General features: G+C 35.5%; 2 long non-coding RNA genes across 2 annotated transcripts in view; one reads left to right on the forward strand and one right to left on the reverse strand.

The window, feature by feature from the left end:
* LOC117975783 (uncharacterized) overlaps positions 1-11,709 on the forward strand; it is a 265,988-nt gene extending 254,279 nt beyond the window's left edge. The window contains exons 3-4 of the long non-coding RNA XR_004666116.2: positions 10,637-10,826; positions 11,593-11,709. This is a non-coding gene — a long non-coding RNA (uncharacterized LOC117975783). The remainder of the gene's footprint in view (positions 1-10,636; positions 10,827-11,592) is intronic.
* Positions 1-21,737, reverse strand: part of LOC134728883 (uncharacterized) — a 319,755-nt gene that overhangs the window by 45,704 nt on the left and 252,314 nt on the right. The window lies entirely within an intron of this gene.

Genomic DNA, 21,737 nt, shown 5'->3' on the forward strand with positions numbered 1-21,737 from the left:
AGGAGCAATAAAATTAAGATAATTCTCCTGTGTAGGTGAGGACACTTTTGAAGCGTTGTTCACGTCAAGGCAGAGCCACATGGAGGCATTTATACATATCTAATAGCACCACACAGCTAAATTCAAACCTTATGACCCATAGGCTGGCAATCTTTGTTCAGTCTATAGTAGAACCATTCAATAGCTGGTCCCCAGAAAAGCAGCATTGGTATCACTGAGAAGCTTTATTTATTTTTTTAAGATACAGTCTTGCTCTGTTGCTCAGGCTGGAGCGCAGTGGCATGATCTCGACTCACTGCAACCTCGCCTCCTGGGTTCAAGCAATTCTCCTGCCTCGGCCTCCCAGGTAGCTGGGACTACAGGTGCCTGTCACCACCCCCAGCTAATTAATTTTTTGTATTTTTTAGTAGAGACGGGGTTTTGCCATGTTGGCTGGGCTGGTCTCGAACTCCTGGTCTCAAGTGATCCGCCTGCCTCGGCCTCCCAAAGTGCTGAGATTACAAGCATGAGCCACTGCACTCGGCCTACCGAGGAACCTTTTAGACTTTTTTAGAGCTTCAGGCCAGGGTCTTTGGCCCAGGTATTTTCTATGCACACTAATGTCTGTGAAATACTACCTTAGACTAACAGAGTATATGTAAAATCAAGCGTGGATAACTTTCCTACAAAATTTGTATGTAATACCAACAAGGAAGAAATAAATGATGAGTTTGAAGATTCTTCAAATAATAAATAAACTACTAGTGGAAATTTATAGGAATTAAATTTTTTTAAGAAGGAAATTATAGATTAATAAGTGTTCTTTAATATCCATCAATTAGTCTTTTTCTACAGACAAATGTGGATATTAACCAGGAGCTCTGCCTACACTTAGACATTTTCATGGGTCTAGAAGAAATATTTTTCTTTCTATGCAAAGGAATCATTGGTGGAAGTTTTTCAAAATGCAGAGGTAACTTTGCTAGGCTTCCACTTTAAGTAAGTGCCTCAGGACCCAGACACAAACACAGAACAATAGCATCTATGGCTGTTTGCATTTCCAGTCAGTAACACAGACTCCCAGCCTCAGGATTTACCAGCCATTAATAAAAACAGTCCTAGAATTAAGACATAATGCATCTTATCAATCAAGAAATGAGGTGCTTTATTTGAGAATGTGCTATGAAATACAGTAGTTTCCCCTATCTGGAGTTTTCCTTTTTTGCAGTTTCAGTTACTTGTAGTAACATAATTTTAGAGGGGGAGATCACATTCACAAAACTTTAATGATAGTATATTGTTATAGTGGTTCCATTTTATTATTAGTTGCCATTAATGTCTTATTATACCTTATAAACTTTGTGTTAGGTATGTATGTAAAGGAACAAAAATATATAATATTTATATAAGGTTTAGTGTAATCCAGTTTCAGGCATCCACTGGGGGTCTTTGAATATACCCCCACATAGATAAGAGGGGATGACTCTTTTTTGGGATGTTGGTCATCTCTGCTAATGTGTCAGGATCTCTTTTCTTACAAATAAATAGTTTGATGACTAAGTTAGAGGGCATTCCCAGGCTCGATATTCTGTTGTTTTCCCTTCTAAAGAAAATGAGCGCCCTAGATGACAGGGCCTGGGTTGGAAGGAATGAAGTAGCCAGTGGACAAAGGGAATACGATTTAAGGAGTAGAGGAAACAAAGATAAATTTTGTTTGAGTTATAACTTTGCCTAGAACCAGACCTCAATTTTGAGCAATAGGTTATAATGTGCCATCACTCTGGGCACTATATTTTTAATTACAAAGCTTGTCACTTTTATATATAGTCATTTTGAGATTCTTTAATGTACATTTGATGTTTCTCCAAATATAGGAATAGTGGAGTCTCCCATTTTGTGAAGAAATGCTTTATTTTTTGTTCCTGAAGGACATTATCTGCTTAAATGTGTTCTGTTCCTGAAGGACATTATCTGCTTAAATGTGTTCTCTTTGGCATTCAAACAGAAGTGCTTGATATTCTTATATCCTGTGCATATGAATCTAACTAACATGTCTCAAGAGACCAGTACATAGGAATTTCTTGTCAGCAAAACTGCGCCTTGTGCGATTCTGGTAGATTTATGGCTGCACAGTCCCCTGGTCAAGTTTGGCTTATTATTCTGAATCCATTTTTGTAATAATGATGCTGGTAATGCTGTAATATATTATTTTAATAGCATAATACATTGAACTCTAATTTCTACAGCATAAATACATTATTCAGCCACTGCATTGTGTGCAAACAAGGGAAGAGGAAACTAAAAAGATGTCTCACTAAAAATTTCTATAATTGTCAATTATGTAAAAATTTATAAAAGTTGATTGGACTATTACATAATTTTTATATGTAATAGCTTTCCAATCAGAAATAAAAAGTTCCTGATTTTTATAATATTGTCCACACTAGTTTTTGAATTGCTATTTTGGGCAAACCATAACCCAAAAGAACAAGAGTAAGACTAACTACAGGACATGGCAAGTAGAATATACCTTCTCTGGGATTAGAAAACTTCTTTTTCAGAAGCAATAATTGTATAATACGTGCTGAGAACTTCAGGAAATGCACAAAGTATTCTAGCAGCTTCTCTCTAAATTCTTTTTGCTAAGTCTTGCCAGACAAAATTCATGTAAACAAAATATCTGTCTTACTCTGACTTACTTGGACTTTATTCCTTTTATGTTATGAGTGAGTCTGCAGAGCTAGAATAAATGGGGCTTGTGTATGTTTGTGTGAATTGTGTGTGTTTTCTTATAATTTAAATAAAATTGCCAACAGGCAAGTGGTTCTATCTGACTAATCCCATTTTGAAAAGGTATCGAAACTTCGTTGTCTTTGATAACATTAAATGGGTAAAATATAGCATGCTGTTTCATACAACTTTACTATATCAAACATTATATTCTACCTATTAAAATCCATGAGTACAAAATTTTGTATTTACAATGATTTAAAATTTTTACAAATGAAAAATTAAATAACAATCACCTTACTGTTACTCTCAATCTTTGCATAGCTTAGACCTGATTTTATATCTATTTGAGATGCCTCAAATAACCCCAAAAACAAATTAATAGAAAATTAAATCTTACAAAGAAAAATTGGAATAGCCTCCATTTTCATGCTTTTTAAGATGGAGAAGTTCTAAATCCATTGATTGTTTACTCTGTATAGGCATTTTTGCAAGTACTAGAAAATACATTACAAGAGCCTCTAATGTTTCCTTGCCTTCCTTATATTTTTAAGAGAAACAACATTACATTCATCCAAAGAGAAAAAAATAAAAAATTTGGACAACTAATGACCATTCAGTAAATACAAAGGCTTTGGGGTTTTTCCCCATTGCCCTTGTAGGTATTTTCAGGCCTTTACTTCAGGGAAGTTTTCTTCCATCTCTGCTCTATGCCCTTTCTTTCTTGCCCAGTCATTATTCTCAATTAGCTATTGCTATGGACAGTCATTATCTAATCTATTGAACCCATTTAGAAACTTAGCCACAGACTTTATTAACTCCAAGCTTTCAAAGATACTGACTTTGCTGGCAAGAAGCATAACCTTTGAATAAACAAGCCAGGTTTGCTCGTAAGTATCACACTTTTAATTTCAACCAACATTCTTCTTTTTTCTGAAAGTTAGTACCTGATGAGAGCTGTTCTCTTTGCTAATTCAGCTCTCTGCGTAATAAATATTTTATCTTATCAATAAACATGAATTTCTGTGATCCAAAGATATTTAGATCCTTAATTGGATAGTACATCTAAATTGGTTAATCAGAGTGTTTTCTGGCAGTTTCTGAGTCAAAGTTATACTTCGTCTCTGGTTAGCCTTTGTAATATTCAAGATGAACAACTTAAAATTCTTAGTTCAAACTACTTACAATCTGTGTTAATCAAAATGCTGTAATTAAATTGGGCATGGACTTATTCTGTAACCTTACCCACTTTGCATTTAAGTTGTCTCTACATGAATGTTTGACACTAGTACAGTCTTTAAATATTAATGCATAGGGGAAAAAAAAAAGAAGATGAAAGGAACAGTTGGAGCCAAGAAAAAGTAAAAGATAGCAAGGAACAATTGTTAAAAAAAACTAAAAACAAAAAACCCTTAAGAAAGTTAGGAGAGTATGCAAAGAAAAATAAACTTGTCAAAGCAGTTACTTACCAGCATAAAGTAGCACAATTTATACACAATCTAAAGCTCTAAGGAATGAGTAGCCATAACAAGCTTTTGTACAATAAAGATTAGAATACCTGTGAAGCAGTTTCTCATGTTTTCCTTTCTCTGCTTTTGTATTTTACTTTTAAATGATCACAAAGCTACAAAATATGTTAAAATTGAAACAAAGCAAAACAAATACAAAAACTTTTTTTTTTTTTTTTTTACTTTCATGTATAAGGAAAAACAGCACACATCTAAAAGTCTGATTTTGCCCCTCTAATAATCAGGCTCCCTATGGTTTTGGTATAAAATGGTGTAGATCCAAACAACATCACAAAATAATGTTTTGTGCCCCACACACAAGAAAAGGCTTCATAGCATAATCTATAAAAGTTTCAAGTGGTTATGTTGCCAAATAGCTTGGCTTTTGCTATAAAGAAAAAAGAAGGAGAGTGCATGAATCTAAATGTATAGCTAGTGTCTCTCCTTCCTCCAGATAGAGAAATTATATTTGTTGAGACACTGCAATGTTGAGATTCGTAGAGAGAGTATGCCCTCAATTTCACTGCACTATGCTAGTGTTCATTCAGCTGATGAAGTTCTCAACTCAAAGGGCAACATCCACTTTGTTCTAAGTTCCTGCTGGAATGGAAAAGCTGACAAGGGAAAACTTACACAAAGGATATTGTGCTGTTAAAGTTTGTTCAAAGCCACACTTGTCAGATCTCTTTGAAATGAAATTGAAAAGGAAAAACCAATTTTCTTTGAGGACAAAGTTCATCTCATTTGGTGTGCTGCACCTGTCTAATTTTCTTCTTTGAGAAAGAAATTTTGACTAGGAAAATTTGAAAAAATAGTTTATAGCAGTACAGGTATGTATCATAATGTTTAATTCAGACCAGTGTTACATTCTGAGAAAATAAATATAAGTGAATTACTGCCTGTTTGAAGCTGTGATAAATACCTAGTTTGGCTGAAATTATTAGACACCATTATTGTGTCTCCAAAATGTCTCTGAAGGGCAATAGTCAGAACTATCCTGAAATGAGAGTGCTCTAATGTTTTCTTTTGTCAGTAGTGTGCAGATGCCCAGTATGATTCAGTACATTATCAAATTGAAAACCAAGATCCTTCAGAAGAGTTCCAGGTAAATATCTTGTGTGTTTCCAAACTTGAAAAAAAAAAAAAAAGCATCTATTTCCAAGGAGCATATTATTAAAAATAGAGTTATATTAAAAATATACAGTTATATTAAAAATAATAACTGGATGTTTAAAATGCCACCAAATGATGCTTTGAATAAGTTTGTATCAATAGCAAACAAAAGAGCTTTCTGTGTTTGATTTTACAATTTCCTGTAAATAGGAGTGTTATAAGATTCCAGGTCAACTTAAAATAAGAAATAAAAGTGAATATGTCACTTAAACTAGAAAGAAATACAGCTGTGACCCCCAGACAAGGTCTTATATTCAAGACAGAAAAATGTTATTTTAGTCAACAGACAAAAAAATGATGAAAACAAACCCAAGGGTAATCCTCTCCTCTAATGCATTTTGTCACCTATTTCTCTCTTTTAGTCTGTGTTTCTATGTCAGCCTTCCTTGTTCAACCTCACCCTATGTGATTGGCTACATGTTTATAAATAAATATATAGATAGATGGATAGATCCCATTTATTGGCAATAAATGATTACAAATGAGGAAGTATTTTGAAAATGGAAAGGAGAAGCAAAATTATATCTTATCTGTTAGATCATGGGAAGCAGAATATCTTAGCTTTTGCCAGAATCTCTCCAGAAATGTATATTCTCTAGCTTTCTTCTTTGTGATGTTTTCCACTTGGAACTACATTGCCAATCCCTTTTTATTTGTTCTGTGTCCAAATGTGAATACAACTGGATTCTTTTGACTGTTATTATTCTGCTTGTATCTAAACAGATTTTTTTAACATATCCACACCCTTTGGGTAAAGTTTAATTCCTTTTAAATACAGTGTTCACCATGAACTTGAGAGCAGAAGGAAAAAAAAAAAAAAAACACTGGCTATTGAAACATTCAGACAGCAGCTACCTTCCTTTTAGAATTAAAATTCAAATGACCAGCTGGGCGTAGTGGCCAATACCTGCAATCCCAGCACTTTGGGAGGCTGAAGCAGGCGGATCACTTGCAGTCAGGAGTTCAAGACCAGCCTGGCCAACATGGTGAAGCCCCGTCTCTACTAAAAATAAAAATAAAAATAAAAAAATAAAAATTAGCTGGGCATGGTGGTGCATGCCTGTAATCTCAGCTACTCGAGAGGGTGACACAGGAGAATTGCTTGAACTCAGGAGGCAGAGGATGCAGTGAGCCGAGATCCTGTCACTGCACTATAGCCTGGGCGACAGAGCAAGCAAGATGGTCTCAAAAAAAAATAAGTAAACAATAAAAAATAAAAATTCAAATGACCAAAGTCCTGAAAAATCAATGGAGAATCTTCTCAGAGTAGAAATTATTTAAGTGAAAAGCAAGCTTTCTGATTTTCATCCCATTTTTGTTTAATTTTTATTTCCTTTTTGCTCCATCTGTTATAGAGTAAATGTGTTTCAATTTAGTGAAAACATCTTCGGAAATTAACCATTCCTGTTATAGTTTAAAAATTCATTCTATTTGTGCTCAATATTTGTAAGAATCATAATTTATTATGTGCCTGTGTGTAAATTAATCTGTTGTCATATCCTTCAAAGTCCATGAGTCCCAAGTAGTGTTTCTGGTGGAGCACCATCTTTACTTCACATGCACTGTGCATTCCTCTTGTGCCTTCTTATATGCCCCCTAAATATTAATATTTGCTGAATGAATAAATGAAGATATATGGCTTTCCCTCTTCCTTTTGAACATCACTCTTTGTTTGTTTTTCCTTTTATAATGCCCAGTGCACTAAAGTCATGTCAAAGGAAAGAATATTCCCTTCTTCACAGTCCGTATACTAATTAGATACTCTTCTTTTTGGCCCATCTTCCCCAAAGGATAGTAAATGAAGCACCCACTCTATGAGACCCAGTTCTTTCCTGACTGAGATATTGTCTATAGGCTTCATGTTTACTTCACTAATGAGTTTTTTCTCTGTAGCTTTTACATCTTTATAGTAGGTCATAAAGAACCTCTAACAGAAAATGAACCAATAGTAGCTATATTTTATTTCATGTTTCTATAATGCCCCTGGTCACAACCATGTCTGTTTCCTGTCCTTTTCTTTCAATAAAGGCTTACAACTTGGGATCAAATCATGTGTCCACATTTGCTGCATAGAACATAGTATCAATGCATTGGTGCAAAAGCCATTCTGCCCAAACTCCTGTACACACCACTCATTCAACAATATTTCTAGACTCTACTGTGGGCTTAATGCAGTGCTTTGGAGACTATAAAGAGGCACACTGAAATAATCCCTACCCTTAAAAGAAGAGATAATTTTTTGTTTTCTAAAGTATTTTCACATTAATTACCTCATTTGATTTCCTATAACAACCAAGAGAAGCAAGGAGAATAATTGTTACTACAGACATCTTCCAAACGAGAAACCTGAGCCTAGAAATTGAAGTCACACTACCAGTTATGCCAAGACCTCTACAAAAGACCTAGGACTTTGATTATACCATTGAATAGCTTCTCCTTTCTACAGCATAGAGAGCCAAGCATCTTGAGTGGTGAGTTGCTTCTCAAGCTGCACAAAAATATTATAAATATTTCTCACTTATAGAATCTATAACAGGTCATACATTATAGGTATTTTAGACCTAAATGGAACCATTCAGTTCCCAAGGTTTGTAGTTTCTAGCCCTGCTAAGCGTCAAACAACAATCTATTATTTGAAGATCAGCAATGATAATTCTCAAAGCTGGAGAGTTTAGAAGATAACTACGGTTATATATTCCCTCATTCACCTTCCTACTTTTTTGGTCCTACCTCATTTCATTATCCTTACTGCAATAGCCTTTTAAAATTATCTATCTTTCAATCTCCCCTCCCACACACCTATCCATTTACATTCTGTTGCCCGGTAAGCCTTTCTAGAGTATAATTATATTTCAGTAATTAAGCTTTGCAGAACACTTGGAATGTTCCCCATAGCCTACTGTATTAAGTTGAAACTCCTTAGCCCCTTCATAAACTGACCACAATTTACCTTTCCATCCTTTGCTTAGCCTGCAATGCAGATCTACAACTTCCTGCTTTCTGTTCACTTTCCTCCCTTTCCCACTTTGATGCTTTTCTTGCTATTTTTTCTGCCTAGAATATTTACCTTCATCCAGACCCTTTTCCATGCTATTTTTAGCATAAATAACAATAAAATCTTTCTTTATTATAAGCCTCCCCTGAGGCTCCAAATAGGGATAAATATAACTTACTTTGAACACACACACAACTTTATTTCTTCCCTGGTATTTATGAAAATAGCACAGGTTTACAGACAAAACAGACAGGCAGATGGAATTAAGTTTAAATCCTGACCTGGTCAAACTTGGGCAAATTATTTAACTTCTCCAAGTATTCATTTTCTTATCTAGAAAAGCTTTGCATGTTTTTTGTAAGGATTGATGGTTGTCCACATACATGCTTTTAGTCAATTCCTAGCATATATTAAGACTCAATGAATGTCAGCTCTTATTTTTAGATTGTTTTGCATTATATTTATATCTGTGTATATTATACAAACATCAGTATATTGTCTGCTTTCTGTGAGGGCTGCAACTATGGTTGCTATTTTCATTTTTCATCTTTGTATCCATGTAGCTCTTGAGAGCAAAACCAAGTTTACTGGCAGTGATTATTAGTCCCACTGCACACCTATTTATCATAGCCGAATTATGGACAATATCCATATCAGTGAATTGCAAATCCCTAGTAATCCTTAGTAGCAATACCATAAAATACACTGTCCTTTCAGTTCCAGAATAGCAAAATCAGTTGGGTCAACTTATAAATCTTCTAATTATAGTTTCTTAGTTAAAATTTGGTCAGATAGGAAATCTAGGAAAGCCTAAAATGCAATTAATATAGCTGAGGAAGTCAGCCATTTAGATAACATTGGCAGCTATAAAGATAGAATGAGACTAGAAAATTGTTTGCTCTATTTCTCCAGGATATTACTAGGTCTGCTTTTATGTCAGTCCAGGCTGTGCCAACCATGGAGAACATGAAGTGGTAAACCAAAAAGGTTGTAAAGTTGACTGCACCCAAAGTAAATTGGATAAGTTCCATCACAAATGTGCTTTTAGTTGGATTGAAAAGAAATGGAATGTCATGAAGACTTATGGAGGGGATTAGATGATGTCATCATAGCCCTCTCTGCCGAGGGTCTATAGGTCATACGTAATAATTATAGATAATTATATTTATATATGTATATACACACATATGACCATTAAAGGAATAATATAATTACCAATTTCTTCTCAGCTTTAAAATTGGTATACCTAACAGAAAAACATACCTTTTGGACTAAAGTATCTGAGAAAAAAGGCACTATCTATCTCTGTTTTTAAGTGAGGGCAAATTTTTTTTTTAACATATAATGTGTTGGTGAAAGGACTTTGTGGGCACTTATACATCTAGAATTTGTTTTAAAGTGAAGTGGGAATTAATTAAACCTTCCTATTTGGGGATGAGAGTGGCATTTAAAAGCCTCTAAAATATTTACAATCATTTATTCACTTTGTCATTCTCAAATACGTATGGCTAATTCTAGTTATTGTGTGAATCATAGACTAAGGTTATAAATCCAGGGCCAGAAATACTTGCTACGAGGCTATTAATGTAACCGAGGTAAGAGGTAACGACAGTCAGATTTGTGGTAAGGGCACAGGGTGGGGCAAAATATGAAGTAGCTGGGCCATGTGATTGTGCCTCAAGCATAAAGGATTCTCAAATTTTGGCTGCTGCCTTTGTAATTTGTATCAGAGATCTGTGCCTCAAAATACATATAAACTAATGTGGAATTATGTTCATACCCTTCCTCTAATCCAAGAGAGAGCTAAAAGCGATAGGAATATCAAAACGAGAGGGAACTCAAGCACTCTACCATGTTTCCTCGCCCTTACTGATACTCACATAGGCCTGAAATTAGAGAGAGAGAAGCAAAGACTCAGGATTCATTCAGGTAAAAAATAAAATGAATGGGAGTTGATATGTGCTTAGACATGGGACAGAGGGGGAGAAAGTGAAATATAAGAATCTAACAAATTTCTGGCTTTGGTAACTGGATGGACTATGGCACCATTTGTGGAAATGGAGAGCAGAGGAGGAAGAGCAGATTTTGGCGCTGATATTTTATATTTACTTTTGGACACGTTAAAAGTTAAAATAGGGCAGGAAAATACACATATCCTGAAGGCCATTAGGCTTTTTGAGTCTGAAGCTTAGGAAGAAGTTGTTGCTGGATTAAGGAGTCATCAATGAATGTTGAATTATATTTTCTACAGGAAAATTGTTTAACTCAACAAGAGGACAGAACCCTCAGTAAAATAAACGTTTGATCTTCAGGCAGAGAAAAGAATGCCTTAAGAGGAAATGACCAGGGAAATGGGGAATAAGGAGTGACCGAGATCACGAGAATGAAGTATGTTCAAAAGGAGGAGGTCACTACAGTGCTAAATGTTGCTGAGCTTTCAAGTAAGTTAAGTTCAATAAGGTTTCCATTTGCTTTGCTTTAAAAAAAAAAAATGTCCGTAGACGACTTTAAAAGAAGAAGCATCAGTGGCGTGAGGGGCCTGGAGTCTGGCTTTCTGTATGATGAAAAACATCTTATATAATTTTCCATAGTTAAGAAGCTTGGCTATGGAGGGGAGCATAAAGGATTTGAATGAGAAGAAAGTTTTTCAATTTCTTTATCCCTCTGTTTCTAATATATTGTATGTTCTTTTATTTATGGGTTCACTGATACAGGAATTGCTTAGTTTGTACTGGCAAGTAAGAACTATATATATAGTTGGCATAGTTCTAGTTTTGACATTTCACACTAGGTACCCAATGACTAAGAACAGAGAAGTTTTTATATTAACTTTGTGTTGACGTCATAGAATAAAATAATCAAATTTTTTTTTTTTTACTGTACTATATTCAGCAAGTCTAGTCATTGGAATTTGCCCCCACATACCTTCAGACAATGAAGAGATTCTTTAATAGATTTCCATATTAAAGGTAATAGATATTTTATGCTCTTCAGAAAATAAAATGAGAATAAACATGTTAGCAATAAAAATTGTTAATGGTTTTAATTATAATTTTTCAGTTTTTAAAAATAGGTGTTGGAAGAAATTTTAGTAAATTCTATTAAATAGTGTACCATGTCTCACCTTTATAGTAACTTCCATGATCCTGGGTGTAGAATTATATGATGTATGCTGCTTAATGGAAAACTGTTGTTTTTTTTCTTCAGAGCATGAAATAGATTTCATCAATATGAAGAAATACATACAAATCAATTCTCTTGGTCTGTAAGCTACAACTAGAATTATGTGAAGTACTTTAGAAACTGCTTACTTTTTCATACCACAAATAAAATACTGTGAGAACCAACTGTTTGGCTTGTGACCTCATTGTATTAACGCTATATAAATGAAAAACTACTTATAGGTGTCAGTTATCACAATAATAATATTTAATATCTATATAGGGATTTACAACTTATGAAAAAGTTAGACATCTGATATCTCAAGTAAGCCTCAGAATGATCCTATGAATTAGTCAAGGCAAGTATAATTATTGTCATTTGACGAAAAGGAAACCGAAGTTCAGTATTATTGTGTGGTTAGTCCAACTGCACTGGGTTTAGTGAGTGACAGACTTGGAAGTGTTTAGGAACAGTGAAGCAAAATAAATTTTTCTCTTGAATTGTTTCTAACTATTTGGGAAGACCAGCCATGTGAAACCTTAAAGAACACTATAGGACTGTATACAATCAAGTGCTAAATGAGCTTCACTTTATACAAATCCAACTTAACAGGTATGACAACCTGTAAGGTCACTTCCTTAGTAGTGCTATAATTACTGGTTTCTAATGCCTTCCACTAACAGATATTTCTTTTTTAAAGAAAAAGACAAAAGTTTCCAGTATCATAATCAGATTATTTGAATCTTGTTACATCTGAAAACATCTATACTATGCAGGAACAAAGCAAAACTTGGGCCTATGATGTCAAATGGAGAATTGAATCAGAGCCAATATGTGTGTTCATTCCTAAAGCCAGAGTATTTGAAAAGTCTTAAAAATATGTTTTTATAAAAAGCCTCATAATTTTTTTTAAATTTACTAACCTCTCATTTCCAAGATGCTTCTTTATCCATTCTAGAGACATCTTATATTTTTTTAAAAGGCTTACATTTATTGATGGTTTAATCCAAACAGTATTTAGGATGACATGGCCATAGGATCATATCCAAAGCTTATTCATGCTAACCATATTTTATTAAGGCTTATCTCTTAATTAAATAGGAGATTATAGACTATGGTAGTAGGTTATTTGATGAGGCCATGCACTAGATTTTAAAATATGGATTAGCAGACAAGTCAGTCACAAGTAGTGGTAATACAAATAAGAAAACAAAACACAAGATACTAAAAAATCAGCAACACAAGATGTTGTTTTGAGCTCCCTCTGCCTTTTTGTTCTGAAGGTTTACTTAAATTAATGAAATGCTGCTATGTGGACTTCAGTTTTTCTCAGGGATAATACAACTAGGCCTAGGCTACGTGGGATATGCTACCTCTGCTCTGTAAAACCAATCCAGTTTTGCTATCAGACTCCTCTTTTGTTTTTACAAACTTTTATAAATAGCCATCCCTATTGTCATCTAGATTATTTATGTCTGGCCTCCATGTTCCCTGAGCAGCCTTCTGATCTGTGGAAGGTCTCTCTGTAGCTTAAAGAGCAAAAGCTATTGAGGCAGAAAAGCAAAATGGCATGAGATTAGCGAGAGCAGAGTTTCCTTCCCTTTGTTCACCATGTCACTTGGGCTGATGACTTGACAAGACATCAAAAAACAGTACCTGGACAGGAATCAACAATGAGAAGATAAGAGTGGTAAAGGTAAATGGAGCTGAAGAGAACAGAAGCACAAATACATTCAGCAGTGTAGCTGAGAAAAGTCCATTTAATATATATTCACCATCAGGTTGGTGATGGGTTTATAAAGTCAATGACAAATGGTCTCCTCATTGGCTTACTTCTAATTAGACGTATGCCTTAAATATGGTGTCATTTTACAAAATATGAGGGTCCTGAAGTTATAGTCAAAACCTGAGCTGTGTGCTCTTAAAAATTCTTCAAAGGCCATGCTCTTGTCTTCATAATCAATCAAAGAATTTGAATCTCTCTTGGTCCTGTGTTCTAAGAACGCAACCAAATAAAGGAATTTCAAACATGTATTGGGTAACATGCTAAATGTTTTAGGAGTTTGTGAGGAAGGTGAGATGTGAGAGAAGTACAAGTCATTGCTCCTGCTATTAAGGGAGAAATAAAACATGATTCAACCAGAGTTGAAAGGACGATAACTTTAACAGGAGACCGGAGAAACACAGAAGGTACATTTTGTGTTGGAGGAGCTGGAAATGCCTTTTGGAAAAAGTGGGATGTGACTCAGGTCTTAGTACATGAATAGGATTTTCTTAAACATTGGTGAACAGAGAAAACTTTCCAGTTACATGGAAATAGGTGAATGAATCATGACGTGTGGAATACTCATACTGTGTGGGAGGTCAGCTGGTAGAACTTTGAGTAGATTAAAAAAAAATTCAGTAATAAACATTTTAATAATTATGATTACATTTGAGCACTGATAACAGAAGCTTTATATACTTCATTATAGACCCCCACAAGAACCGTGCAAATAGGGATTATTAACCCTTTTTTTGTCCCTATGTGTTTTCTCTATTAAGTATGCATGACTCAGAGAGGTTAAATAAATGAATCAACATCCTGTAGTAAGTGACATAATAAGGATTTGCATGCAGGTCAAGCTGATTGACCTAGGGGAGCCTACTTCAGTTCTTCCTGCTGCCTCCCCCTATTATACAAAAACAGTCTCCTGAGCTATCACAGAATTTCAGTGACTCTAGCCCCTAAAATTCAGAGCCAGTAACATAATGATGTAAAAGCAGAATAAGGCTTGAGATGAATTCCACCTTTGTTTTTGTTAAAATGGGGCTTCAGTGGAAGAAAGAAATCTAGAAATGCAGTTTCCTTTATTGTGGGCCAAGATAAGTGTAATTCCAAGAGCATGTGCCCTGTCAGAAAACAAATTAGGAAGAGTTAAGAATACTCCCAATAGTATTAGGGTGCAAACCCGAATCATCTCCAATCACTTCACTCAGAGACTGCACAGGGTCTTTGATTATGGTCACACGGTTAAATGTCAAGAGACCAGTTGCCCTAAACCTCATTAACCTCCACCATTTCCTATCTTTTACACACAGTAGATGTCTACATTAGTCTTCATTTTCAGATTTTCTGTTCCCAGACTTCATAAAAGAAGAATTTGCAAATAAGTTTTTATCATCATTAACAATACTATCGCTAAAGGGCATATGTGAAGTTTTATGATGGTTTAGCACATTATTATTTTACAATCAGGCTTTAACATGCTTTTATCTTTTTTACACAAGATTAATATCCTGCCTGAATTAGTTTTATTACATGCATTTGCAATTTTTACTAAGCTGATTTTCCTGCACTAGAATTTGTTTTTTTCCTACAACTTTTTCATTCTCATTTGTAGGACTTAATACATTTTATCCATCTTAATTTTTTTTCCCACAGTAATGCAAGGATTTTCCTGTTGCGCTGCCATTTGCAATGCCGTCCCATTAGTTAATCACACCATTCGGTGTTAAATCTTTTATTCCACACAACATTTACAGTTTTGTTATCTCCGAAGCCTATACGATTGCTGTCATGCCCATGAAGGTTAAGTAAGAATATAGATTTAGCAAATAACTAATTTGATAAATACCGGCGATCAAATCAGGTAATTTAGGGTTATATTTTTACTTTAAGGAAGATTACGACTTTCATCAGAGGAATGCAAAAAGTAACACATTATTTCATATTTAGAACCACCCTAAAATACTAGAAAATATTTCAAAGGTGTTCAAAATAAATTAAAATCTTGAAGTTAGTGCTTTTTATTCTGAAAAGTCTGATTTGCACTCTTACACCTCTCCAATCTCTAATTTATTGAATAGTAGAGTGTAGACATAGCCTCACTCCTGGCTTGTTTTAGTATATCAGAATGTGGAAATCAAAGTTTGGAGCCTCAATTGGACCTGAAAATATATACTTGATTGAAGCCTAGCTTTGTCTAAGCAACACTTAAGGATAATAGACAAGGTATAAAAGCTTATGAGTCAAATAACAAACAATAGCAGGAAACGATACTTACACAATAAAGGAATTGGAGACACATCGATGCAAATTTGATCTTGAAAAAGAAATCAACCAGTATGTTCATATCTATCTTATCCCCAACAGCTACTGCGATCTCTTATACTGGCCTCTGAAGCAATGCCTCCAAAAACATACCCCTACAGCAAAATTTTCCATGCTGTGTTCTGGTATTACTGGGCCACCCGCCAAATGGTTGGGGAGACAAATTAATATTCATAATGATAGTTTTAATGATTAAAAATTATATAACATCCCTCACCCTCAAAGGGAACTTATTGTATGACTGAAACCTCTCAGTGCCTTGATCCAGAGGCCCAAGTCTTCATCATTTTTTGCAGGCCAATGAATTAGTTACTTTGACAGTGAACAAGAATAATTTCAGATGGCAATTAAAGTATGCACACATAGACAAAGGGGTGAGTGAGGCTACAGGTCAACTCCATACACGATGTTTTCTATTGTCTCAATTTTCCCTCTTATTCTTAAGTGATTAATTAGTTTAACCCAATTGGCCTTAGGTTAAACTTAGTTAACATCCCTCTGCCTTCATTTTTTATTTTTATTTTTTATTATTATTATTTTTGCTGGAACTGTTTAAGCAGAACAAGATAAATAGAATTCCAGCTAGCAAAATCTTTACTTCTCAACTCCATTCTTCCCACTGACTAATCTTAAAACAAGAAAACTAGTCCATATAATCAAGGTTGAAAAGAACCTGTATACTGCAGAAATCATCTATCATCATACTCCCCCATCCAAAGAGAGCATGGCAATCAGAGGCAGAATAATTTGATTGGCTGGAAAACCTACATCAATAATCTTCTCTGTTCTATAAAATAAAACAAAGTGTGCTGAAAATATGATAGGAGGAAAAAATTTTATAACAAAATTCCACTTTTAAGTAGGATTTCAGCAAGTATTCTGCATGACATGCGATAGGTGGGATCTGCAAAAATGCACATAAAACAGAAAACTTACTTGTGGGAAACCAAATATTTTTGAAGATGGAGTTGACAAGAATCAAGCTCCAAGATTTTCACCCAGATAGAGTAAGCAGGACCATGTATCTGAGTTATAAAAAACAGAAACCTTTGTTCTTTTCATAAAACAGGAAGAAGAAATCCCCATGGCAGTTGGTATGTGTATTAGCTGCTTCTTATGTGCTACAGAAACAGATGCCATTTTCTTGAGGGATAGAATAACTACTCACTGAACCCCATTAGGATAGCTGAATGCCTCTCCATGCATACTAACTACTTTGCTCACAAACAAGATGGTGGATGAGAGGCATAATTAATATGATGTGGACTGAGAGAAAACACTGTGGGGAGTTTTGAATTGTGGCAAGGCAGATAAGGTAACTCCTAAGTGCCAATTCAATTACTATTAGAATTCATCTGCTACTCTCCACTCCACTTCATATTTAATTATTTCAATAAAGAAGTGTGAGTGATTTTTATCATTTCTATTCAATTCCCCAATGCACTTATTTCTTCCCTGGACACATTTATTCTACTATATTCTCTGCTGCTTTTGTGTATAGATTTGGAAAATGAACTCAAAAGACCAGAGAGCTGAGGATAGTTGGTATCAGATGTCTCTTCCCTGTAGATTTAAGGGGAAAAAAAGGAAAAAAAATGTTTTGCCAGTTGTGGTTGATTTTTTTCAAAATGTAGAAACTATTTAACCAGAGCAGCCCAGGTTTTTGTTTCTCAACTCTGTTTGTAACCCTGTGCATTTGCTTGTAGAAAGTCAGACTTTGCTTATCAGTGGTTTTTCCAAGCTTCTGTTTTGAACACTGTGTGTTAATTCTAGCCACTTCCATTAATTTTTTTTGAAAAAAAAAAACAAAAGGAAAAACAAGAAATCAAACATTCAGCAGCACCTTACCTCTGAAAGTCTAATTATCTCTATGCATATATTATCTGCTTATTCTCAGACTCCCCATGAAATGATGGGGTACAGAAGCTATTAATTTCCTGTTGATAATTCTGGGTGTTGGCAGACAGGGAGTGAGTCTTTGTCAACAAGGGGCTTCTCATCTAAATCTGCTGGTACCTGGAGGGCAAAGTGGAGATACCATATAGCCTTATTCTATGGTTTTCAACTACTCCATAATCATCATAGAGTATTTGACTTTCAAAATTGTCTTCCTCTCTGAATTCTTGGTCTATGAAATTTGCAATTAAGTAGTTCTAACTTTGTAATTCGTTCTACAAAGACTCAAAACAGCCTTTTCTGCCTTTAGTCTCTAGAGTCAGCAGTAATGCAACCAAAATTGGTGAAAATTCACTCTCTCTCTTAAATATCAAATGATAAATTCAGAACCTTGAGAAAGGACCCCAAATGGACCCCCTTCTGTAAAGCTAAAGCTGACACTAACAATTCATATACCACTGAAGATCAGAGCAATCATTGAGCCATTCTTTGTGTTGCTAGAAAGAGTAGATGAGATTTAAAAGAGATCTTTTCTCCAGGGATATGAAACATGGCTTGGGAGTCAGACCACCTTGGCTCAAATCTCGACTCTTCCACTTACTGAGGATACAAATGTGGATTGAATAAACTAAGGATTAGTGCTATTGTACAAAAACATACAGAAAAGTAACTGGCATGTAGTAAGTGTTAAAAATAATTGGCTGCTATTATTGTTGTTGGGGTTCAGAAACAAACCAAAATATGGCACTTTGACATGCTGAACCGAGGAAACCTCAAGGTCTCCCTGACTGCCCCTCCACACCACCCTGCCACCCTGTCTCTTAGTCTTCTGCCTCTCAGGAAGCACAGGATGAAGTCATTCTCTGAAGTGCCCTCATCTGTCTAAAATCTTGACCCACCAAGGAAAACAGTTACCTCTGGTTCCTTCCCCGAGTATTCATTAATTAAACTCATATAACAGGAAGAAAGACTAATCTATCAACACACCTGGACAGACTTGTTGCAAACCACTGTCTGCTCTTCGAGCCCAACAGACTTTGTCCCAGGCAATTGTATGTTCTTTAAGCCCATTCACTTTCCCAAAACATCATTTATTATACTTCTAAAATCATCTACATTTCCACATCTCCCTTTCCTCTAAGAAGAAGGGTATATGTAACTACTCAACGGGTTTTTCCTGCTTGTGGCACAAACAAAATCAACTCACCAAGACCATGTCATTGCATGCAGAAAAGAGTTTAATTGACACGAGACCACCCACACCACATGGGAGACAGAGTCATTACTCAAAATGATCTTCCCAAAGGCTTGGAGGTTAGGGATTTTTCAAAGACAGTTTGGTGGGCAGGGAGCTAGGGTAGGAGGCATACTGACTGGTTGAGTTGGAGGTGAAATAATAGGGAAATTAAGCTGTCCTCCTGTGCTGAGTCAGTTTCTGGGTAGGGGCCGCAGGACTGGTTAGAGGGCCCAGATGGGGTTATCCCTTGTCAGAAATGAAAGAAAACCTGAAAGTACATCTCTAAAAGTCAATCTTGTGTTCTACAATAGTGATGATGTTATCTGCTCAAGTAACTGGGGAAGTTGTAAGTAAATCTTACGAACTACAGAATAATGGCTGGTAATTATTTAGAATTCAAGACCCTCTCATCCTCCTTAGTTTCATTAGTTTTATAAGAACAGTTTAGTTTTGGGGAAGGGCTATTATCATTTAAACTGTAAACTACATTTCTCCGAAAGTTAGCTTGGCTTACACCCAGGAATAAGCAAAGACAGCCACCCTCTGAGGCTAGAAGCAAGATGGAGTCACCCATGTCAGATATCTCTTACTGTCATAATTTTGCAAAGGTGGTTTCATATATGAGCATCTGTACCCCATTGGCTGAGGGGTGATTACTCTGTAATTTCTCCCTAGGACCCTCCTGTGCACATTAACAAACCTGTATGACTTTTCTCCTATTAATCTTTTGTCAGTTGTGATTTTCAGTAAACCTTCAGAGGATGAAGGGGAAGTTTTCCTTTAGGTTCTACATTGTTCACAAAGGTTGTCTATTGATGACTTGTTTTCCCTTTATGGGCTGCCCTCTATGTCCATTTCATCCTATGAAATGCATTCGGGCTCGAGGAGGCAAACACACAGTGGACATGTTTTACATCTCCCATGCTTTATTTATTCTACCCATGTCCTCATTCTTGGCTCTGGTTGGGGAATGTATCATATATATGTATCATATATAAGTATCATATATATATATGTATCATATATATATGCATCATATATATGTATATATATATTATATAGAGATGGAAATTATCTGGAGCTAGAAATTCCTCCAACTCAATCACCCCTTGATATCTCCAATAGTAAGAATGAAGATGGACACAAAGATATCTTGATAGAGACATATAAGTGTTTTTGCGAATCAATATTGCTAGTTCTGCTGAGAAATGGTAAAATATGATTTAATTGTCCTGAAACCCCCAGCAACTTATGAATCCACATCTGTCTTTGCTTGTGCTCCTGTGGATCCTCTTTCTCTTCTTCCCTCTCTGGAAGGCCTTATTAGAAAAGAAAACCCAGAGTGGTTATGTCCCTGCCATGGCAATACTCAGTCTTCCCAGGTGAGATGAAATTCCACAAAAGATGCCCTCTGAAAGCCAGAATCTTGATCCTATTGGTCAGAGTTCTTCAGTCAGTCCAAGTATGTACACACAATAATATTGCTAAATGATACTCTAACTTGACATTGTGTAAATATGACAAAAATAAAGTTCTAAAAATGGCTGAACTATCCATCTTAAAGAAAAATATATAGACTTCAACAGATATATTTATAGAAAATCAAATTTGAAAGATAGTGTATCCCTAAATAAAACTCCAAATTCCTCACAGTAAAAAAAAAAAAAAGGACAATAACTTTTAATCAATGAGACTAAGAAAATAATTGTCCAATCTGAATCCTCGTCTCTGAAATATATGCATTTTGTTTCTTTCTACATAAGCTGGTCTGCATTTGCCATTTTGTGGCTTGGGATCATCGATACCAAGCCTTGATCTTTTCTAAAGCATTTACCAAAAGTAGAGTTGTAAGGTTTGAATAATTAGATTTCCAGGAACACTTTTCTTCCACCCTTAAGAGAGATTGTGTTTAACTTGAATGCTTTAAGACTGCATGCACATTTTACGTACATTCATCTATTTTGTCCACAACAAAGCTATTGAAACTGCCTTTGCAAGAATTATAACAGTGAGAAAATTATGACAGTGAAAGGGATCTGATCTAGCCAACCCCCATCTTGCCTTTATTCTCCAAACTGCCCTTAATAATTCCTGGGCCTGGGTCAAGCTAACTTTAGGAGACATTTAGTTTATAGTTTAATTGATAATTGTTCTTCCCATAAACTAAACCATATTTGTTTAGTTAATAAAAGACCATCAGGTTAGGAGGATGAGAGGAACCTGAATTCTGCTAATGTGCAGACATAAAAGATTACCAGATATTATTTCGGAGGTCCCAAGATATGCAACTTCTCCAATTACTCCTGCAGATAACATCACTACTGTAAAACGTAAGATTGGCCTTTGAGATGTCTTTTCAGGTTTCCATGTTTCTGACCCATGGGTGGGTGGACAACCAGTGACTCCATGTGGACCCACCAAGGGGTTCTGCAGCCCCATGCAGAGAAGCAGATTCCCTGGCCTGCCAAACTTTCCTTGAAACACCCTAGCCTCCAAATTTTCATGGAGATTGATTTGAGTAATAACCATCTCCCACATGGCACAGCCAGCCTTGTGTCAATTAAAGTCTCTTTACTGCAATGCCATGGTCTCAGTGAACTGGTTTTGTTTGTGCAGTGGGCTGGAAGAACCCCTCAGGCAGTTACACTATGAATATCTCAAGAAAGAGGCTTTTTCTACTAACTTTGTGTCATCATTTTTATCACAGTCCCTGGCACATAGGGCTCTATAAGAATTTATTAAATGAGTGAATGAATAAAAACAGTCAGACTTACAAATTTTCCATGTGTTTTTCCCAGTGGCCCAATGAAGGGGTATGCCAAAGAAACTTCTCCAATTCCAATCCAGACTTGATTCTCAAAAGGCCTTTTCAACTAGGCCTAAGATTTCCCAGCTACTATTGGTTTCTCTCTATTACCTACCAAAAGTCACTTGACAATATTCCAAAGAAGAAAACACTACCTC

This window comes from Pan paniscus, chromosome 15 (assembly GCF_029289425.2).
Source record: "Pan paniscus chromosome 15, NHGRI_mPanPan1-v2.0_pri, whole genome shotgun sequence".
Taxonomy (NCBI): Eukaryota; Metazoa; Chordata; class Mammalia; order Primates; family Hominidae; genus Pan; species Pan paniscus.